Source organism: Mauremys reevesii, linkage group 25, assembly GCF_016161935.1.
Source record: "Mauremys reevesii isolate NIE-2019 linkage group 25, ASM1616193v1, whole genome shotgun sequence".
NCBI classification, from domain to species: Eukaryota; Metazoa; Chordata; order Testudines; family Geoemydidae; genus Mauremys; species Mauremys reevesii.
The window spans coordinates 19,528,526-19,536,438 of record NC_052647.1 but is presented as its reverse complement, the minus strand read 5'-3'; positions in this window follow the sequence as shown (position 1 = coordinate 19,536,438).

Below are 7,913 nucleotides of genomic sequence, written 5' to 3'. Positions count from 1 at the left end.
ATCTGGTTAGAGCCCAGCAGACTCAGGAGGCTCAGTATAACAAGGGGGCCAAGGTGCGGATTTTCGAGCCGGGGGATCGGGTCCTCTTGTTGCTTCCTTCCTCAGAGTCCAAGCTGCTGGCCAAGTGGCAGGGCCCCTTTGAAGTGGTCAGGCGGATTGGGCCGGTCGACTATGAGGTACGGTTGTCCGGGCGAAGGAGGGATACCCAGGTCTACCACGTGAACCTCCTTAAAGCCTGGAGGGACCGAGAGGGCCTGCTGATAGCCCCATACCCGCCAGAACCGGAGTTGGGGCCACTGGTGGGAGCCCGAGGCAGCCGGGACGGCGGACATAGGCCACGAGCTACCCCAGCCCAGCGGGACCAGGTAGAAAGACTGGTGGCGGCGTTCCCGTGGTTTTGTCGACGCGACCCGGACGAACCACATTAGCAAGCCACCACATCGCTACCCTTCCAGGGCACAAAGTGCGGACACACACCGCCCACTCCCCAGGAAGATGTGGGAGACAGTGAAGGAGGAGCTCGGGCTGATGCTAGCCTTAGGGGTGGTGGAAGAGTCGCGGAGTGAATGGCGGAGCCCCATAGTGTTGGTCCCCAAGCCAGACGGGACAGTCAGGTTTTGCATCGACTTCCGCAAGGTAAACGCCATTTCACGTTTTGACGCCTATCCCATGCCCCGGGTGGACGAGCTGCTGGAGCGGCTAGGAAAAGCCGAGTTCATCTCCACCCTGGACTTGTGAAGGGATATTGGCAGATCCCGTTAACACCGCCTCACGAAAAGACAGCATTTCCAACGCCGCTCGGACTCTACCAATTTACGATGATGCCGCTCGATTGCACGGGGCCGCGCTACCTTCCAGCGACTCATGAACCAGGTGCTGGACGACACAACGAATACGCCGCAGCGCATCGATGACATTGTCATCTACAGTAGCACTTGGGAGGAACATCTGCAACACCTGACCAAAGTTCTACGGGCATTAGGCGGCCGGCCTCACCGCTAAACCCGCGAAATGTCACCTGGGCCAGAAGGAGGTGACTTACCTGGGCTACACGGTCGGCCGGGGAAGATCCGCCCTCGTAGACAAGGTGGAAGCATTAAGAACGAAGCAAGTCCGCAGTTCTTGGGGCTGGCGGGTACTATCGGCGGTTTGTGCCTAACTCGCCACACTCGCTGCCCCACTGACGGAGTTGACGCGCAGTTCACAACCCCAGAAAGTACGCTGGACGGAAGGCTGTGCAAAGGCCTTTCGCGCTCTGAGCGAACAATTAACACGGAACCGGTACTAGTCCAACCGGATTTTTCAAAACCCTTTATCCTACAGACGGATGCCTCGGAGGTGGGACTGGGGCTGTACTGTCGCAGGAGGTAGGGAAGAAGAACACCCGGTCTTGTACCTTAGCCGCAAGCTGTTCCCAAACCCGGTACTCCACCATAGAACGCGAGGCCTTGGCAGTGAAGTGGGCGGTCAAGCACTAAGGTACTATCTATTAGGAACCCCTTCTCCTTAGTGACTGACCACGCGCCTCCGATGGATCAATAGTATGAAGGCGACGAATAACCGGATCATGCGGTGGTACCTGTCCTCCAACCCACGCCTTCCGCGTGTCACATCGGCCAGGCAAGGCTCATGGGAACGCGGACTTCTTCTCCCGCATCGGGGAGGAGGAGGGGGAGGCGGGAGTCCAGGGTCAGCCGGGCCCGACGGCCGTCTTAAGGGGGAGGGTGTGTGACGGGGCGGGACAGCCCCGCACTGGTACAGCAGGGGTTAACCCTTCCTTGCTAGCAGAGGAAGCCACGCCCAGGAAGTTCTGCTGGGCATGCTCTAACTGGCAGACAGGTATAAAAGGCTGCAGGTCTGCTCAGTCTGGGCTGACCACCGGGGGAGAAGGACGCAGACCGTCAGCTCCTGCGGGAGGAGAGCCAGGGAGCCTGGACCGGGACGTCAGCCGGGCAGAGGCCGCATCGAGACCCGGAGAGGACGCCGGCCGGAGGGGACCTACGGGGGAACCGCTCCCACAACGCCAACGTCCGACTAGACGGGGTAGGAAGTGACCCAGGGGACTTTAGAAACTGACAGCCTTAAAGCTGCGGCACCGCTCGGCGTGTTGCGGGCGGATCCGCGGGTGGCAAGGAGAGCTTGCCACAATCAGGGCCCTGGGTCGGGACTCGGAGGAGAGGGCGGGCCCGAGTCCCCCTACCCCACCCTGTGATACCCCACCCCGAGGGGGGGGGATTTATGGACTCCGGCCGCCAGGCCACACTACCCCGCCCCAGAGAGGGGGGGGTTTAGGGACCCCGGCCGTTAGGCCGCGCTACCCCACCATGGACTCCGGCCGCTAGGCCGCACTACCCCACCCGGCGCTTATGGACTCCGGCCGCTACCCCACCTGTTTATGGACTCCGGCCGCGGCGCTTATGGACTCGCCGCTAGGTCGCTACCCCACCCCGTCCGCTAGGCGTGCTACCTCGCCCGAAGGGGCGCTATGACTCCGGCCGCTACCCGCCCCGAGAGGGGCGCCACGGACTCCGACCGCTAGGCCGTGCTACTCTACCCGGAGGGGTGTCCGAGACTCTGGGGCTACCAGAGACGGACCGAAAGACAAGCGAGTGGTGCAGTGCTAGGCCCCACCCCGCCCCTGCCGCGAGGGGGCGCTGGGGCACCTGGCCCATCACAGGCCCAAAGAGCTCAAATCACAAGAGGGCGCAACACGGAAGTTGTGTTCTGAGGTGACCCTAGTGTCTGAATTTGGCACGCAGGGTCTGGTTGCAATGTGGCTGTGACTCAGGATGGGGTTCCCAGATTCTCAGCTGGCGTAAATCAATCATTGAGTAAATTGAGCTATGCACATTTACGCCAACTGAGACTCTCAGTCTGTCTGTCTCCTGACAGAGATTGTTTCTTTACAATTCTTCCTGGTCCTCTCCCTGGGCAGGTACCTCGTCTGCTCTCTCCCCACACCACTCCGGTAATGGTGCATACACTCTGGGCACCATGTATAATGCAACAGTACTGGGAAACTGGGTTCTATTTAGAAGCATACGTCAAACCCCCATTTATCTGGGGACAGGAAAAAAAAGGATCCCTTAACCAGCTGGGCAAAAAAATAGAATTTTAGGATACACAATGACCTGCCAACTCTACCTTCTACCCACACCAGATTGACTGATATTTATTTAAATTGATAGGAAAGCAGAGGCTTGATCTCTCAATGGTCAAGTTCCCAGACTGTAATATGAGGATAACAACACTTCCATTCTCTCATGCCATTGTAAACTCTCCAGGGGCAGGGACTGTTTTGTCTTTTGTGCTGCTGCACTCCTGGGTGGAGCATCAGTAGCAGGGTTTGAACCTGCAACCACTGGATCTCACAGCATGAGCCTCTACTGCTTGAGTACTTGCGCTAGTCAAGGTTGTAGCAGTCTCACCAATCTGCATCGGTGGCCCAGTCACTACTAAAGGCAGACAGCGCCACACTGAGAGGCTGTGGATTTCAGCCATACAAATTATAATTTTAAAAACAGAATCATAGAATATCAGGGTTGGAAGGGACCTCAGGAGGTATCTAGTCCAACCCCCTGCTCAAAGCAGGACCAATCCCAACTAAATCATCCCAGCCAGGGCTTTGTCAAGCCTGACTTTAAAAACCTCTAAGGAAGGAGATTCCACCACCTCCCTAGGTAACCCATTCCAGTGCTTCACCACCCTCCTAGTGAAAAAGTTTTTCCTAATATCCAGCCTAGACCTCCCCCACTGCAACTTGAGACCATTACTCCTTGTTCTGTCATCTGCTACCACTGAGAACAGTCTAGATCCATCCTCTGCAACCCCCTTTCAGGTAGTTGAAAGCAGCTATCAAATCCCCCCTCATTCTTCTCTTCTGCAGACTAAACAATCCCAGTTCCCTCAGCCTCTCCTCATAAGTCATGTGCTCCAGACCCCTAACAATTTTTGTTGCCCTCTGCTGGACTCTTTCCAATTTTTCCACATCCTTCTTGTAGTATGGGGCCCAAAACTGGACACAGTACTCCAGATGAGGCCTCACCAATGTTGAATAGAGGGGAATGATCACGTCCCTCGATCTGCTGGCAATGCCCCTACTTATACAACCCAAAATGCCGTTAGCCTTCTTGGCAACAAGGGCACACTGCTGACTCATATCCAGCTTCTCGTCCACTGTAACCCCTAGGTCCTCTTTTGCAGAACTGCTGCCTAGCCACTCAGTCCCTAGTCTGTAGCAGTGCATGGGATTCTTCCGTCCTAAGTGCAGGACCTGTCTTTCCTATAGTAGCACAAGTTGGCTGCTACCGCCATGGAAATAATAAAGAACATGCACTTAGAGAAGTAAGGCAGGGTTTCTACAGATGCAGCCGGGTTATGGAGGTCAGCACAAGGCACTTGGATCTAACTAGGAGTCGAGAACAGCAACTCAAGGAGACTGTTTGTGATTAAAGGGCTGGGGGAGATTGGCTAAGTAGGGATGGATGGATAGTCTTGAGTGGGCAATTACCACCCTGCCCCCACCAGCATGGGGACACCCCTGCCAGCATGACCTTGCTCACACAGGAGAACAAAATGGCATCCTCCATCAGGCAAAAGCGCCAGTAAGTCGCTCCTGGCGCCAGGCCCCACCGCCACAGCAGTCACCCGCCAACTGATCGAGAAAAGGACCGGGTTTTAAATCACAGAAACCAACAATGGTAAAATAAAAGGTTAATGACTTGATACCAGGCTGTATCTCAGGTAGTTGCTTTTAAAACTTTTGACAGTGTTACTTTTGGCCTAATTAAACATGACAGCTACTACCGTTACCACGGTTACACTAATGACTTGCAAACAGCCAGTGTAGAGATTGCAATGGTGGCTGCTGTATATAAAACATAGGTGATCGCCCGGACTGCATCGGGCACTTGCTGGACTCCACCTGGTATAGCGCTGGGCACTGTCCCACAAGGAGAGACAGTGTTGCTTGTAAGGGGTAGATTCTGCTAACACATAAGGCACTTACCAGGTTTACTGTGTGTAGGGCCAGACACTGTCCAGACCCAGAGATCACAGTGTGGACGGGAGTAATGTGGTGGTAGGTTCTGCGGTAGGTGCTGGGTTAGCCGGACATACCCTCGACAACAGCAAGGAATCTATAGCCTGGCAATACTTGGGTTGTGCAATGCATTTGTAACCCCATCTGGATCACTGTGTGCATGTAACTTGGCATGTCGTTCCTGACCGGATTAGGATCATACTGACCTCTGGAACTGAAGCATGATTTTTATCTTAACCCAGTTCTCTGGAACTTAGCAGACTTCAGAGAGGAAAATGTGGGTTTATTTATCACCCCAACAGTCTCCCATACACCAGCAGGGAGTGGCTTCCTAAATCCAGCACTTCTACTGGGTCCACCCCCTCCCCTCCATTTATTCTACTATTTCTTTTGAGTTTTCTTCTGCAGCTGTTCTTTCTTTGCAAGGTAAACACAGTCCCTTTCTCTGCTGTAATAATAACAATCATTAGCTCATTAATAATCCATTTATACTGAATTTTATGAAAACACCCACTTCTTGCTAAATGAAGTGTGCTTTTCATTTGAGTCCTTCCGAGCCTTTCCCTGCAGAGAAAATGTTCTTCTGGAAACTACACACCTTATGCCCGTAACCATTTTCAGTGAGCCTAAGGGAATTAGTCACCCAAAGCTTACTGAAAGCCTAAAAGTCCCTTAGAGTCTACTGAAAATGCCAACCTCTTTTTCTAGGTATGTAAAAGAAGTAGCAACAAAATCAGTGGCAGCAGGTTATGCAACGTAGCAATTAACACACACATTTTGCTCTAATACAAAACTTGTTTCCAGACATATGCACACGTGATTGTTTTATGAACTCCTTAGATAGATTAGATCATTTGAGACCACTATTGGACACTGTGTCCAGTTCTAGTGACCATATAAGGTCTGGAAAACATCCCTTATAGTCAGAGTCTTAAGAAGCTTGATCTATTTACTTTATCCAAGACAAGGTTAAGAGGTGACTTGGTCACTGTCTACAAGTACCTCCGTAGGCAAGAGATCTCTGATATCAGCTGGCTCTTTAATCTAGCAGACGAAGGCATAATGAGATCCAATGGTTGGATGCTGAAATTAGACAAAATCAGATTAGAAATGACGTCCGGTATTTAACAATGAGGGTAATTAACCACTGGAACACAGAACCGAGGGATGTGGAGTCTCAAGCACTTGAGGTCTTTAAAGCAAGACTGGATGTCCTTCCAATGCATATGCTCTAGCTCAAACGGAAAATATGGGTTTGATGCAGAAGTTGTTACAAACTTCTTGGGGTAGTTCTGTGTTTGTATTAGGGTGGCCAGGTGTCTGGTTTTTGACCAGAACGCCCAGTCAAAAAGGGACCCTGGCGGCTCTGGTTAGCACTGCTGACCGGGCCGTTAAAAGTCCGGTTGGTAGCGCAGTGGGGCTAAGGCAGGCTCCCTGCCTGCCATGGCTCCGTGCCGCTGCCGGAAGCAGCGGCATGTCTCCGCTCCAGCTCCTATGCATAGGGGCAGCTAGGGGGCTCCACACGCTGCCCCCGACCCAAGCACCAGTTCTGCAGCTCCCATTGGCTGGGAACTGAGGTCAATGGGAGCTGCCCCATCCACAGGCACCACCCCCGCAGCGCGCAGAGCAGCCTGGCCACGCCTTCGTGTAGGAGCCAGAAGGGGGACGTGCTGCTGCTTCCAGAAGCCGCTTGAGGTAAGCACTGCCCGGAGCCTGCACCCCGACCCCCACCCTCACGCCCCAACCCCCTGCCTCAGCCTTGATCCCCCTCCTTCCCTCCAAACCCCTTGATCCCAGCCCAAAGCCCCCTCCTGCACCCCAAACCTCTCATCCCCAGCCCCACCCCAGAGTCCTCACCCCCAGCCGGAGCCCTCACCCCCTCCTGAACCCCAACCCCCGGAGGCACCCCAGTGAAAATTAGAGAGTGAGGGTGAGGAGTGCAATCAACAGAGGGAGGGGGATTGAGTGGGTGGGGGACAAGGCCTCGGCGAAGGGGCGAGGTAGGGGGTGAGGCAAGGCTTTCAGTTTTGTGCAAGTAGAAAGTTGGCAACCTTAGTTTGTACAGCCCCTAGCATGTTAGCGTGATGGGACTCCTAAGCGCTATGGTAATACAAATAAATACTATTACTAATAATATAATATTGGGTAAGGTTTTTGGTCTGTATTCTACAGGAGGTCAGACTAGATGGTCAAAATGGTCTCTTTTGGCCTTAAAATCTATGAAATGGTGAATCTGTGCAGTTATACAGAGATAATATGCATAATTTAATCAACTAATTTGGTAACATCTAGCCCAGTTAATCTGAGACTCTGGCTGGATTAGAACTCAGGGGCCAGGTCTTTTCTGTAACCCCAGATTAGCCGAACTTTTCATATAGACCCACCTATGGAGGAAGCTCTGGCCATGGGTTAGAATGCTAACCTGGGACTCAGGACGCTCAATACAGTTCCCTGTGTGACTTTGGGCAAGTCTCTCTGTCCCTCGGTTCCCCATCTGAATACTAGCATGCCCTATCTCCCAGGGGCGTCATGATGATACAGATAATAAAGACTGAGGCACTCAGATACTTCTCTGGCTCCCATTATGTAGCATCATAGATAGGGTATGCTCTGGGACAACTACGAACCTGACGGCTTTCAACTTTGCTCCTAGCCTGCGTGCCACTTGGTTAGCAGCTGGATCTGCTTTTCCACAGAAGCAGCAGTTTGCTCAAACGAACGTGCCATCTAGTGAATTTCTGGGCAACTGCAACGTACATGACCAACAGACATGCGGAACGCAGCAGGAAACTTATTTGTATCGTGGGAGCATCAATTAAGATGGGTGCCCCGTTGCGCTAAGCAGCGTACGAACACATAGCACGAGAGAGTC